This window comes from Arvicanthis niloticus, chromosome 5 (genome assembly GCF_011762505.2).
Source record: "Arvicanthis niloticus isolate mArvNil1 chromosome 5, mArvNil1.pat.X, whole genome shotgun sequence".
Lineage (NCBI taxonomy): Eukaryota > Metazoa > Chordata > Mammalia > Rodentia > Muridae > Arvicanthis > Arvicanthis niloticus.
The window spans coordinates 96,329,625-96,345,164 of NC_047662.1; the positions used below are offsets into that span (position 1 = coordinate 96,329,625).

At 44.1% G+C, this 15,540-nt stretch overlaps 1 long non-coding RNA gene across 3 annotated transcripts in view; it reads left to right on the plus strand.

Moving 5' to 3' along the window:
- The window catches only part of LOC143442454 (uncharacterized), a 59,786-nt gene continuing 44,246 nt past the window's right edge, over positions 1–15,540 (plus strand). For 2 of the 3 annotated variants that reach the window (XR_013110688.1, XR_013110687.1), the window contains exon 1: positions 1–615. This is a non-coding gene — a long non-coding RNA (uncharacterized LOC143442454). The remainder of the gene's footprint in view (positions 616–15,540) is intronic. The other variant, XR_013110689.1, reaches the window with a different exon arrangement.

The following is a 15,540-nucleotide window of genomic DNA, read 5'->3' on the forward strand; positions in this document are numbered from 1 at the left end:
AACCAAATATAGACGGGTCCCGGCTATTTTTAGTGGGGCGTCGGGAGCGCGCGCGCGCGCCGCACGAAGGGGCGCCCGGACTCTGCCCGGAGAGCGGGCTGCAGGGTCGCCATCTTGTACTCCGCTCGACCCTGTTTGGTGCCGGGCAACGTGGGGCCGAGGGTAGGGGGCTGGAAGGGAGGCGCGAGCGCGAGCGAGGCGCGCTTCCTGGGGCGCGCGTGCCCGCAAGGCCTAGCGCGGTACTCCCCATCTGCTCGCCCGGGCTCTGCAAGCCTTTGGGCCAGGTCCTGCCACCGAGCCTGCCCGGCCGGCCCTGACTCGCGAGGGGGCGGAGCTGCCTGCGGCCACCACTTCCTGAGAGCCGGGGATACCCATCCCGGACGTCACGGAGGAGTCGAGGCGGCGGTGGCGGCCCGGGGCTCAGCCTGCACTTGCATCATGGGTGCAGCAGCAGCTGCCCCGATCCTTTGTGCCTTTTTCCCCCTATTGAGTAACTGCTTTGTTAACTGAAAATACCATGACGGACCAGTGTGATCACCAGTTCCAGACCTCAAAGAAAGTGAAGCTGTCAGGCAAGAAGAGGGAGACTCCCCCAGCCGGCTGCGATGGTATCTGGTGGGTGGGTGTGTAGAGAAGCACTTGACAGTTTTCCACGTATTACTTCTTGCCTAACTCTTCACCCTTAAGAAGGTTTAAAAATAATTTTATTTCCATGCTGTAAAAATTTCATCTGTGTTCTGCACCCCACCCATTCTCCTTCACTTTAAAATCTCATGCAGAGCTGGAATCACTTAATTCAGGAACCCTAAAATTAGGTACAATTTTTAGGAGACATGACATCTTTCCATGGAATTATGGAATACGTTCCATTTTCTAATTGAATATGTGAAAGGTCCTTGCTCACTCAGTTTATTATAAAGTCACTAACTTTGTTCATGTGAATTGGAGGGTTCCGGTGTCCTGAGTTGAGACAGAAGTAATTTACCAGATCCATGATAATGCCGCTTGCATGTGTGTTGGTAACAAAAACCAATATCACGGACACTCCTGGGTTGAAGGAGGATCTTCTCCAACTCTTAGCACTTAGGACTCTATATAAACAGTGCTTCTCCCCCCGCCCCCCCCCCCCCCGGTAGTACTGGAGAGGAAACAATTATCCTAGTTTACCTTAAAAAATAAATTTCACCCCTAGCTAGCTGGGACTCTCCAGGAACAGATTTTGTCTTTGAGTGGGTGTGTGTTTGGGACCTATCCTGGCTAGTTTTATGTTACTCTCCTCTTGTGCTTTCTTTAATATCCTTTCAGTCCTGAGGATCACTCAGGTCACCTGCCTTAGTTCCTTAATGCTCAGTCAGGGTGAGCTAGTCTGCTGTTCCTGGCTGGGTATGCTAAGAGCGGGAATGTCCACCATTGGAGAGTTTGCAGTGGTTATTGATAACTGCCAAGTTTTTGAAACTTAGAAGAAAAGCCATGGAAGCAGAGACAGGTCTAGGCCTTCTTATAGACACTCTCCTCTGCTTCATCAAAGGTCCCTAAGGAGAGCTAGTTCTTTCTATTAGCCAAACAGAATTTTCCTGTTTTTCTAAAAAGCATATGTTCGTATCTATTCTTTTCTGGACTATAAAGATCAGACTTACTACAAATAGAAAATAATATTCTATGAGGCCTATGCAATGATTTATTTATTTATTTATTAGAAATCTAGATTACTTTTATGATTATAATATTCTTAAGTGAAATCCAGTACTGGTTACAGCTGTATCTCCAATTTTGGGAAACTGAATAGAATAAGTGCCCTAATCTGTGGCATAATGAAGACATCCCAATTTTGGGCCTTTTTTTCTGGAGAAAAAAAAAAAGGACTTTCATGTATGTTCTAGTTTGTAACGTTAAGAAATTAATTTCTGCTTTTCAACAGCAGTTTGTTAAAGCTATCTATACAGTAATTATTATAGGTTTGTAAGATAACTTTCATTTATTTTATTTTGATGTGGATTTCTACCTATAATCTACTTGTAAGAAAGAAAGATATATTTCTCTTGAAAAATAAAATGAGGGATTTGAGGAAATTTTGTGTGTTTGATATAAAGCAATTATTTTTTAACAATGTAGGATTCAAAACAACTGTCTAAGAAGAATGGCATGCAATCTTGTTGATTTTAGTAGTGTGTAAAGAATGGTTACTGTTAAAAGTAAGGGAAGATGAAAAAAGAAATACAATCCAGGATCTGGGGAGATGGCTCAGTGGGAAAGAACACTTGGTATACAAGCATGAGGACCAGGGTTTGAATCCCCAGCATCTATGTGGAAAGACATGTATGGCTCTGTGTCTATAACCCATCTTTGGGAGACAGGAGACAGGTAGATCTTGGGAGATTGTTGGTTAGCCAGTCTAGCCAAACCAGCTTGAAACTCTGCTTCTATGAGACTCTGTCTTAAGCGAATAAGGTGGAGGGCTACAGAGGGAGTTGTATGCTCATCTCTGCTTTCTACATGTATGTGCACCCACACACATTCATGTACCATATACACACCTACATGCATTGTAACACACACACACACACACACACACACACACACACACACACACACACTGAGATAGCAAGCCAGAAGTTACCTAAGGAAAGTAGGTTTTGAATTTTAAGTCTGTATTTTTTTTAAAACCAGGGCAGAGGTTCTATACTAAACACACACACACACACACACACACACACACACACACACACACACACACACCCTTCAGTTGTTCCTAGCCCCAGAATTAATCTATCAAATCAATTCTATCTTTGTCAGATTAGTCTTCCTAAAATACACCTTTTGTTTTGTCACCTAGGGCCTTAAAAGTCTTCAGCAGCTGATTCTGTCTCCCCAGAGCCAAAGGTCTCTTATTCTCAGACTCTTCCTGTGGTGGCTGAACTGTTATCCTCACTGTTCTTCACACAGCCTTCCACACATTCTTTCTCTTTTTTTATGGATAGCCTTCTCCTCCTTCTACACTTGTTGGATCTTCTCTCGAGTCTAAAATGAGCTTCTGAAGAGCCAGCTTGTGCTGGAGTCTTTCATGACATTCTCATTTTCCTGCTTTTTAACTCTCTTTTTGTCCATAGCTTACAGCCATGCTGAATCTCAGGCTTCACATATCCCGAGAATTCTGTGGGACCCAAGAATGTTCACAGACAATGAGTAGCCATAAAATATGGCCTAACTTAAGTGCAGATAGAAGGCAGCTATAGTATGGCAGGTATACGGATAGGGCATTTTTGGCGTGGATGGATATATTTGAGGTCACTAGCATTGTTTGCTTTACCTGAACTTTTCATATTCCTGACTGAACACAGCTTGTCAAGGTGCCCGCCAGAAGCGCAGACAGCTGCGTGGTGATACAAGGAAATGACAGTTTGGCTTGTTGCGTAGGAAGCTTTGCTATGATCTTTTCTTTTCTTTCCTGGCAGACTTTTGGTTTGACTCTTACTCTGTTCTAAGTTCTTTCCTCTCTACTTTTTACTTTCTCTTATGCTGCTTTCAGCAATGAACGATGGATGCTTTAGGCTTGCAAGTGTTACTGTCTTTCTGGGGGAAACTACTTGAATACTTAGAAAACTGGGAACTATGACATCTATGTTCAGTGAGTTAGATGCAAAAAATTCTTGAATTTTTTATCTTTTGAAACGTTGAAATAGACTTGTATGCCACTCTGTTATGTGAGGAGATGAAGTGGGCCAATATTTGGAAATTATGATTTGTTAGAAGCTCATGTAACTTAAAGTGGTAAATCTTACTTTAACAAAGAAAAAAAGCAAAACAACAAAGGAGGAAGGATTTCTGGTTTTGTAGAACATTTTCTAAGATGTAAAAACCTGAGTTTGAAAGACTATTTTGTGGTGTAAGGGCTAGTAATATTCTACAGTGTCATTAATGACATTAATTAATTAGTCCACCTGTAATGATAATGGCCAGGATAGGCTTGTAATCTTGTTTAGAAGATTGTTTGATTTCTTAGTCACGTTCTCCCCCGTCACTGGTAGGTGGAAGACTGCAGTCATTTAGGAGGGAAGGGTTATTGCTCACGTGTAATAAGCCAGTTTAGGTTTTACCTAGCTGCTCAATTCTTTCCCATTATCCCAGCTGTGAAAAAAATACTACCTCACATGTAGACGTTTGGTTCCTTCCATTCCTCCAAAAGTGAGAGGCCGTGTAGCACAGAGACAGGGACAGGCCTTGGCTATCCTGAAGCCACTGAACCTTGGTACCTTAATCTTTTAGGGGCCTCAGTGCCAGGATCTGTAAATGACAGTGCTGAGTTCCCTTTCTGGTCTCGTAGGTCCTAAAGTTGAATGCTTTTTCGAACCACTTGAATTCTGTGAATCATGAGCCAGCCTTGCCCCAGTCTCCTGAGTTACCACTGTGGTCAGGAGGCTCATTAGCTGGTCTATGGGGCACTTTTGCTTTTGGTAGTACTGTTACATTGGTAGTAGTATTTTATTAAATTGCTTTGGCTTTCATGGTAATGAACTCTGAACTTCAGCCATCAAATGAGTGGGATGTCAGTGGTCTGAGAGAGTTAGTGTACTGCCAACATCACAGCCCTATCCTGTCCGCAAGCTAGAAATGAGCAGAAGCCTGGATAGTCCAAAAGTCATTTTATATTTAGCCTTGGAATTTGTCTTTGAACATTCATCTGAATATGGATGAGTCACAAATTGACTTCATACAAATTAGCAAACTTTCTTGGAGCCGATTCTGTTGTTTGCTGCTCTTCATTCCTTCCTGATCCTTCCTGCATGCTAGGCACAAGCGGGTTCTCAAGAGTAGCAGCCGGGCTAGAGCTGTCCTCTGGTTTTTTTCCTAGAGAAGGATGGTGCTGAGATGGGATAAAGTCTTTGCCTGTCCGGTTGAGTCTGAGTAGACTATAGAGGCAGGTCACTGGGAAGATCCAAGAGCACATCGAGTGGACTATAGAGGCAGGTTACTGGGAAGATCCAAGAGCACATCGAGTAACTATACAGGCAGGTCACCGGGCAGTTCCAAGAGCATACCGAGTGGAAGAAACGCTGGCAAAGTGATGAAAAGAAGCACAGCAGACTCTGCTTGTGAGCGTGCTGGTCCTGTGGTTGGATTCATATTCTGAATGAATAACCCAGCTTTGTAGGCACTGGAAAGTTCTGAATTTTAGCAGATTGCAGGTTTCTGTGTTGTCGAAATCAAGTTTGGATAGTAAAGACCATTTGTCCGTCAGGGCTATTTTTAAAGAGCCCATTCCACATATTTAGGTATCTGGTTTCCTACTTAGATCGTGTAATTAGTAACCGATTCTGATTTTTTTTTAACCATAGTACATTTCCCAGTATTTATTCTGCATGTTTATAGTTCAGTACTGGAAAAATTCTCCCCTGACATCTGTTCTACATTAGTTCCCTGTTCCTGTTATGTTTTCCTGTTTTATCAACTGTGGTGAGGAGAATAGAAAGACATATTTTAAAGATTTCTGCTATTTAAGTGTAGTAAAATTCAATAAATTGTCTTATTTTTTCTAATTTCTGAAAAAAATCTAATTTTAAATTCCTCTATTAAATCATCATTTAAAAAAGCAACAATAGAAAAACTGGATAGAAATTGCAATGTATTTACCATAGCACAAGTACTTTTTTGTAGTTGTGAAATTCACTTTTTAATTTTTCAAACATTTTTTGGGAGACTCTTGTCTCAGACTCTTTAAAAATGTCTTTTTGTTCTAGTTGTCTGGGGCCTCTGTATTCTTTGGATGACGGTCTCTTTGGGTGACTTTGCTGAGCCCTCACAACGGCTCTTTATCAGAGTACGCGCTCTGTAAAGCATTTGATGAATCTATGAAACTGGATTGTAAGAAGCTATTCAGAATATTCTCTTTCTTTATTCTTACCCACCTGCAGCCTTCTGGGCCTTCTAAGGTCATTTTACTCATGCATGGTTCAGACACAAGAGGTGCAGAGAAAGTCCATTCTACACTGTCTGTGCATCAGTGAGTGGGCCTACCTTACAGAGACTACTTCCGGATGTCTCCGAGTCACTCATATTGACACCTGTGTTCAAATGTAGACCCAATCTAGCCATTCAAAGGAGTTGTTGCATGACTTTGCGTGTGCACACAGGTGTGTGTGTAATTAAGTAAGGTCTATTCCTCTTTACTTATGTTGTTTTTGAGGCAGAGTAACTGGTCAGTGAGCTTTGAGAATCCTGGTGTTTCCACCTGAGGTTCCCAGATCAGAGATTGTAGATGTGCACCATTACAGGTAGTGTGGCTTTCTATGTGGGCGTGGGGGAATCTGAACTAAAGTCCTCATGCTTCTGTGGCTCGTACTTTACAGACTGAGCCATCTTCCTCTTACCTGCACTACTTTGAGACTCCCACCCCTACCCTCAAGAATTCATCTCTGGCTGGTCTCTGTTTTGATGAACCATTCGTGATGCCTTTGCAAGGTTTCATTTTCCCTTCTTTTCTTCATTGCCCCTGTCCTTGGTATATAAGTGTTGGCATCGGTGACTTCCTCCCATGTAGTTGTAGACTTCCAACCATGCCTCTCACTGTACTTTCTGACCCTTTATGCTTCTCTTCAAGGCCTTAAAGTCATTATGTATGTGCCACCCACAGGCTGAGGGTGCCTTTTTCTCAACTCTCATCTGCTGTCCTCCCCCCATCTCACCTGCTGTCCTCCCCCCTCACCTGCTGCCCTCCCCCTCTCACCTGCTGTCCTTCCCTTCCTCACCTGCTGCCCTTCCCTCCTCACCTGCTGCCCTTCCCCCTCACCTGCTGCCCTTCCCCCCCTCACCTGCTGCCCTTCCCCCTTACCTGCTGCCCTTCCCCTCTCACCTGCTGCCTTTTCCCTCTCTCCTGCTGCCCTCCCCCCTCACCTGCTGCCCTTCCCCTCTCACCTGCTGCCTTTTCCCTCTCACCTGCTGCCTTTTCCCTCTCACCTGCTGCCCTCCCCCCTCATCTGCTGCCCTTTCCCCTCACCTGCTGCCCTTCCCCCTTCTTACTTGCTGCCTCCCCCACCTGCTGTCACCTCCCACTTCCAGAGATTGCTTTCTCCTTGACACAGGGTCTGTCACACTGGAGCCAGGCTGGTTTCCAGGTCCTGGCAGTCCTGCCCCAGCTTTCCTAGGTTGTTGCAGCTGGGCACCCTTAAGCCCATCTCTTCTACAGGTTTCATACGTCATGAAATTGGTTTCTTTGTTAGACAAATAGGGCATTTCCATGCTGTCCTTACCTTTTTCACTTAACAGCTTATCTCGGAGTTGGTTCTCTAATAGTGGAGGGTATCTTCCACTATAATGTGTCTTAGCGATTGCCCCAGAGGGCAGGCAGTGTATCGTCATTTACTTAGCTGGTCCTATGCTGGTTGACATTTGGGAAGTTTAAGTCTGTAGTTAGAAGTGTTGTCACAATAAATACATTGAGGATGATTTCATACTTATGCAAATATATTTATAACATTTCTAGAAGTGGTTTGCTGGACCAAAGAGTAAATATGGTAGAAGCTTGATAAACCAGGCCAAATGGTCCTCCACAGGAGTTGGAAAGTTTAGACCTCCATTGAAATAAAGGCAAATACCAATTAATGCATATTCTTGGCAACAAGGCACATTTTTTAATGTTGGGATTTTTTTCAGTCTGGCAAGTGAAAACTGTTGGTGTGGTTTTACTTTCTGTTACTCTTATGAGTAAGTGTGAACACCTTTTCCTATATTTAAGAGCCATTTCTCTTCCCTCTTTTGTGAAGCATCTTTTCGACCCTATGCCATGTTTTGGGAGGTGGAGGGAGTTAAAAACATCTCTGTGCAGTGTCTGTTACAGTATAAATATCTGCCTGTGTGATCCAAATTGCACCACATTCCCCTAGTTTTTCCTTTGCATTTGAACTTTGCTTATGGTCTTGTGGTTATGTAGATTGTAAAATATATGGTCTTACTTGTCAGTATCCACTTCGGGGACTTCTGGAATTTGTCAGTTAGAAAGCCCCACTCCACTCCAGGTCTATGAAGGATTTCATGTTGATTTGTATCCTTCTACCACTTCTATTTTAGATTTTCATATTCGACTCATTTGTCTTGGTGTATGGCATGGAAACAGTCCAGAGTAGTAGTGTTTTACTGCTGGCCATCCAGCTGCCTTGGCCCCATTTGTCAGTAGTCTGCTCTTTCCCATTTGCTGCTTCTGGAAGCAGGACTGATTCATTCACTTCCTGTTTTCACACCTTCTTTGCCGTGACTGAACATGAACACACTCCTGCTTTTCCTCCCACTGAGAACCTCTGCAGTGGTACTGCTGTCTTTCACCATGCTGCCTCTGCCTTCCTCAACAGCCCCAACAGCCTGGCAGTCGTATGAGTGGATCCAGGCTGCCCAGAAGGTGTGCCAGTTCTCATGGTGTAGAGATTGGCTCCAAAGGAATCCTAAATCTACTAAGGTTCATTCATAAGACTTCAGACCCAAGGTAGCCCCTGGCTCTTGATGGTCACTGAGAACCATCTCTCCAGAGGCTGAGCTACACTACCAGAGTCCTCTGCTCCTGAGGTCTGTCTTGTTTCTCTCCTCTGCTTTGTCTGACTGAGTGGGCTTTTACCTCCTATATTTCCAGGGGAGCCAACATGGCAGAAAGCAGTGCTGGTATTTCCATTCCGCACTGACCAGCTCTGGAACCCTTTTCTTCCTCTACTTGAAATGTGGCTGTGGATGAACCTCTTACTGAATGAGAACCCCGGCTTTGTCCTCCCAGGAGAGAGCATCCAGGCCACTAGAGCTAAATCCACTCCATTGTTGGCTCTTGCCGGTGCTCTTTAATAAAAGACTTCCTTCCACTTTGAACTACTGCCCCAGGCATCTTTCTTCTCCAAACCTGCCCAGGCCACCGTGCCTGTTCTTTATGACTGAGCCTTACTTTTTGATCCTGTTTGCTATCTCTGCCTTCAGACTTCCCTCTGAGGGTGGTGGTACACTCTGCCCTGTATCAGTTTGGCTTAGAAGTTATTTTGGTCAAATATACTTTATATAAATTGATTAACTGGAAAAGTTGGTTAAAACAACATCAGTTTACTCCAAAAGGTATCTTAAGCTATTAGGTTTTGAGAGGTGTTATTAGTGCATCTGTGAGTGGTCAAGCACTATGGCTCATTCTTGAAACTTTTTTTTTTTAATAGTCTTTTCACATTTAGCTACAGCAGCATGGTGTTGCTTGTGACATCAAAACGTTAAGGCAAGTCAGCTTAGCCTTTCAGCAGCTGGAGAGAGCTGGACAAATGTGATCTTAACTAAGGGGCAGTAGAGGCTTAGTTGGAACGGTTCAAACATCTAGTAGCAAGATAAAACCATGTTGGCTTGATTGTTTTCTTTTTCCTTCATTAGAAAGGTCATGCTTGCACAGTACAGGACACTCAGAAAAATATAGATAAGGAATAGAAGGACAAAAAAAAGAGCTGCAAATGAGTTTATGAATAACTTATGCTGTCCCTCCCTGTGATTTGAAGGCATTTCAAACATCAACTCTGCTTACTGTCATTAGTTGCCCTGACTGACCCAAGAGTCTCTCAAGTATTATTTTATCACCTTTCCCCCCAGATTACGTTTCTGTTCATTTTTGCCTTTTATTTTACAACTGTGGGCCAGGCCATGTTTGATAAATTATTATTAGACTTAATCTATAGGTCGTCATTCTCTTCTCTTCTGTTCATTCTGCCTCAGCCTCAGTGCTCAAGACTCCCATTTGCCATAAGTAGGACAGTTTGTTAATGAAGCCATTCTTCCAAACCTTTGAGTTTCTAAAGGGGACAAGCCGAGAATTCCTGTGAAATCCACCCTTCCTTCCTTTTTCCTTTCTTTCCTTCCTTTTCTCCTTCCTTAGCCTCCCCTCTCTCCATATGATATTTTTAAAGTTCATGCTTGCTACATACTATTTGTATAAGTTAAATAGTAGAAATAGATACAAAGGAAGTTGTTTGCCTTACAGTGAATGCAGTTTGTCACAGAGAACTCCATCTCAATGGAGGGAGTTACTGCTCTTGGACACAGGCACTTGCTGTGGACTCTAGGCTAGCCTTCAGCTTGAGATTCTACTGTTTTAACCTCTCAAGTGCAGGAACAACAGGTCTGTACTACTATACTCAAGCATGGAGGAAAATAACTAAAGAGATTTTCTCTAAAACAAGGGTGTCTGATATATGCTATGTGCTGTACCTGAGCCCGAGTCCATAGCATGTAAACTCACCAGTTACCACATCTCTCCAGACCCAAACTAATGGTGGAATGAATCATCTTCAAAATGGGGCCCTAGAAAGCTGTCCTCTTTGCAGTTGCTGTGTAAGTTGCTTACTGTTCTTGTGGTTTAAAAAATATTTATTTTATCCGGCTGTGTGTGTATGCGTGTGCACGTATTTGCATGCAGCTAAGTGTGTGCATGTGAGCCACATGTGTACACAGAGATTGGAAGAGGCATTGGAGCCCTGTATTTAGAGTTACAAATGATTGTGAGCTGCCACATGGGTGTCGAGATCTGAAACCCATCTCTCTAGTCCTTGTTAAATTTTTTCCCCCCAAAGCAGACAGATCAAGCAAGTTCCTGTGCCTTATAGCTGACACATATATAGGTTCATGATGGGAAGTGAGCAAATAGTAATCTCAAGGCTCAGCCATCTTAGCTATGATCATGAAAACAGCTTAGCTGTAGACTTGGTGTGGAGTGAAAATGATGTCACAGGAGTACTCAGCATCATGATCTCAGGAGTACTCAGCATCATGAGCTCCTCAGGAGTACTCAGCATCATGGCTCCTCAGGAGTACTCAGCATCATGAGCTCCTCAGGAGTACTCAGCATCATGAGCTCCTCAGGAGTACTCAGCATCATGGCTCCTCAGGAGTACTCAGCATCATGAGCTCCTCAGGAGTACTCAGCATCATGAGCTCCTCAGGAGTACTCAGCATCATGATCTCCTCAGGAGTACTCAGCATCATGGCTCCTCAGGAGTACTCAGCATCATGATCTCCTCAGGAGTACTCAGCATCATGGCTCCTCAGGAGTACTCAGCATCATGAGCTCCTCAGGAGTACTCAGCATCATGATCTCCTCAGGAGTACTCAGCATCATGATCTCCTCAGGAGTACTCAGCATCATGAGCTCCTCAGGAGTACTCAGCATCATGATCTCCTCAGGAGTACTCAGCATCATGATCTCCTCAGGAGTACTCAGCATCATGGCTCCTCAGGAGTACTCAGCATCATGAGCTCCTCAGGAGTACTCAGCATCATGGCTCCTCAGGAGTACTCAGCATCATGAGCTCCTCAGGAGTACTCAGCATCATGAGCTCCTCAGGAGTACTCAGCATCATGGCTCCTCAGGAGTACTCAGCATCATGAGCTCCTCAGGAGTACTCAGCATCATGAGCTCCTCAGGAGTACTCAGCATCATGATCTCCTCAGGAGTACTCAGCATCATGGCTCCTCAGGAGTACTCAGCATCATGATCTCCTCAGGAGTACTCAGCATCATGGCTCCTCAGGAGTACTCAGCATCATGAGCTCCTCAGGAGTACTCAGCATCATGATCTCCTCAGGAGTACTCAGCATCATGATCTCCTCAGGAGTACTCAGCATCATGAGCTCCTCAGGAGTACTCAGCATCATGATCTCCTCAGGAGTACTCAGCATCATGATCTCCTCAGGAGTACTCAGCATCATGGCTCCTCAGGAGTACTCAGCATCATGAGCTCCTCAGGAGTACTCAGCATCATGGCTCCTCAGGAGTACTCAGCATCATGATCTCCTCAGGAGTACTCAGCATCATGAGCTCCTCAGGAGTACTCAGCATCATGAGCTCCTCAGGAGTACTCAGCATCGTGATCTCCTCAGGAGTACTCAGCATCGTGATCTCCTCAGGAGTACTCAGCATCATGAGCTCCTCAGGAGTACTCAGCATCATGAGCTCCTCAGGAGTACTCAGCATCGTGATCTCCTCAGGAGTACTCAGCATCATGATCTCCTCAGGAGTACTCAGCATCATGGCTCCTCAGGAGTACTCAGCATCATGAGCTCCTCAGGAGTACTCAGCATCATGAGCTCCTCAGGAGTACTCAGCATCATGATCTCCTCAGGAGTACTCAGCATCATGATCTCCTCAGGAGTATTCAGCATCATGATCTCCTCAGGAGTACTCAGCATCATGGCTCCTCAGGAGTACTCAGCATCATGAGCTCCTCAGGAGTACTCAGCATCATGATCTCCTCAGGAGTACTCAGCATCATGAGCTCCTCAGGAGTACTCAGCATCATGAGCTCCTCAGGAGTACTCAGCATCATGAGCTCCTCAGGAGTACTCAGCATCATGAGCTCCTCAGGAGTACTCAGCATCATGATCTCCTCAGGAGTACTCAGCATCATGATCTCAGGAGTACTCAGCATTATGATCTCCTCAGGAGTACTCAGCATCATGGCTCCTCAGGAGTACTCAGCATCATGAGCTCCTCAGGAGTACTCAGCATCATGAGCTCCTCAGGAGTACTCAGCATCATGAGCTCCTCAGGAGTACTCAGCATCATGGCTCCTCAGTCTGTGCTATAGCGATAGGTACTCCAATACCATTCTGCTTGAGATGATTATTCTAGACCAGCATGGGGAATCCTATTTCTTTTGCCCACAAAGCATCAAGTAAGTTGTTTTGGCCAATAAGATGTGGAGGACAATGTGGAGGACAGAGATGGCCAAAGGCTTTTAGGAAGCAATTTCTTGACATTAAAAGAGGGGAGAGACAGGTGGCTCCTCCTCTTTAATTTGATGTATGTGAGTATCTGCCTAGAACGACTCTGACCATCCTGGGCTGCTGAGAAAAGCCACTTGGAGATGGAGTGAATCTCAAAGATGTCTGAACAGAGGGCAGCAGAAACCCGAGCTTGACCTCGTGGAATTGCTGACCACGCTGTGCCTTTCCTCTGAACTTGCAGTTCTCTGAGATAACACAGTTCCGTGTATAAGTTGGTGAGATCTGGGACCTTGCCACTTGCAGTCAAAGCATCCGGAGTCCGGGGCAGGTCCAAGTCATGAGGATTTGATCTTATTCTGATAGCTTTCCTCTTATCAGAGGGTTTTTTTTTTTTTTTTCTCTTTCCGTCTATCTTCTGACTTCATAACTTGGATGCAGAGCCTATCTGGCCATTTCTTGCTTCTGTCTTCTCAGTGCTATGTTGTAGACCAGGGTTCTTCGCAGAAAACAGGGAACACGACAGCAATACTGTCTCCACAGAGCCTTTTGGCCTTAAGTATCTTATGGTGGGTCCTTCCCATTTGCCACTCAATCTTACTTTTGATTCTGATGTTGGCTTTGATCTTGGAGCGTTGTGCTGCTGTGCTTGGTACCTGATAACTTGGCCTCTCTTCCTTCCCCTCCCCCTCCTCCTTTGTCTCTCACTTAGTGACTGGATGCTGTAATAGGGACGGTGCATATTTTCTAGGAGTAAAAAGGAATTTAAAGAAATAAGTACCCACCCAGATGTTTAAGAATCTAGAATCTAGACCCTTAAGGTCAGGAGGAAGTAGGTCAGTATTTGGCCTATTTCTCACCCAGCTCCTTTTTATTCAAGGCAAAGAATAAGAGGCCCCCAAAATGGTCTTTACTGTGGCCTCACTATTTGCTATCTGAAACTCTGAGCAAGTCCCAAAAGACATTGAATTTCTTCTTTCAAATTTGTTACTGACTAATTTTCCTCTATTTTTGTACTTATTATGGCTTAAATGAAAGTCTATGAACTTGGTACATTTTTTAAAAAGTAAAGAAAAATCTGCTACAGCTTAGTTGGGTTTTCTGGTTATTTTCCAGTGAATTAATGTTAGGTCTTTAGGATGAGCTCTGTGTAGCTTATTAGTCTGGAAAAGACAGTGAAGATGATGTGGGGAATAATAAAAGTAGGAATTGAGATTTGTATTATTGCTTACCAAAAACCAGGAAGAGGAGGAGGAGGAAAAGGAGGAGGGATTAGAAGAAGGAGGAGGAGGGGAGGGGGAGAAGGAGGAAGAGGAGGGGGAAGAAGGAGAAGGAGGAGGGAGAATAAGGAGGAGGAGAAAGAGGAAGAAGAAGAGGGAGGAGGAGGAGGAAGAGAAAAAGAAGAGACGGGGCCACACATTACAAGAGAAGTAAAGGGCTGGGTGCCAGACTTGGGTCTTAGTTTCTTGTTGGACCAGAATTTCTGGTCAGCCAAATTAGGAGATAGTGAAATACCCCCTCTAGTGGCGAGGGGCCAGATTCTACACTTGGCTGTTGTGACTGAGTGCTGGAGTGGATGATTTCTAAGATGTCTGCTTGCTAAAAGGAATCCCGAGTCCCTGGAGTTAAGATCTTTAGCGAAAGTTTCCTTACTGGGAAACATGTTTATTGGGATAAAAACTCACTGGGAAGCATAGAGGTTGCGGTAGTGGGAAGATGTTCAGAGTCCATATTTATGAAGGTTGTGGAATGGTCCTGAGTTAGACTAATATTGCTAAACTTATTATTAGAAAGAAACGATACAGTAAGTGTCTTTATATTCCATCCAGAGAGAGAGAGAGAGAGAGAGAGAGAGAGAGAGAGAGAGAGAGAATATTTTATTAAGAATCATGGGTTGGGTCTTCAAGGTGGTTCAGGTGACAAAGGCACTTTCTGTCAGACCTGGTGACCTAGACTTGATCCCTGGAACTACGGAACTACACAGTAGAAAGAGAAAACCAACTCTGGCAAGTTGGCCTTTGACCTTTGCAGTTGTGCCATGGCAACACTTGTGCTCACACACGCACACACACATACATGTAGTAAATATAAAAAATTAAAAATTACAAAGCAGGTAATGCTGTAGCATCCATCCATATTCATGTAGCTTCTGACTGTAGAGTTCTGAAGTGTGAATTTGATTGGAATTCTTTAATGGTAGTTCTGCAAACCAGATATCGAATCTTCCTATTAGAAGTGATTTAACTTCTGCCTATGGAAAGGCAGTGAAGCTAAGTATACTCAATACTATAGTTCCCAAGATTTAGTGTACTTGAAAGATGTCTCATGTTATGGATGTATGCTGTATGGATGAGACTGTATGTTGTAGACACTGTGGTTGTTTATAAATCTCAAAGGCCAGTTCTCTTTTTATGTGCCTTACTTGTTCTATGTGCATCTGTGTGGTGTCATGCCACAGCACACATGTACAGGTCAGAGGACAAGTTGTGGGAGTTGGTTCTCTCCTCCCATCCCGTAGGTCCTGGGGATAGAACTCAGGTTGGCTTGAAAGCAAGTGTCATTACCTATTGAGCCACACTGGCCCATTTATTTTGTGATTGTTTTAATTCCTGCTTGGGAAGAAATTTTTAGGCTCATTTAAAGATTTTTGAAAAGGCAAAATTTCAGAGAATAGTATTTTTTCTGACACTCTGGTATAACCAAGATGATTTAAATACTGCACTCTCTCCCGTGCAGAAAAAAGTGGCTAAGGTACAGGATGATAAACTATAGTGCAGTATGTATTTATTGGCACACCATTTATGTATGTATGTATGTATGTATG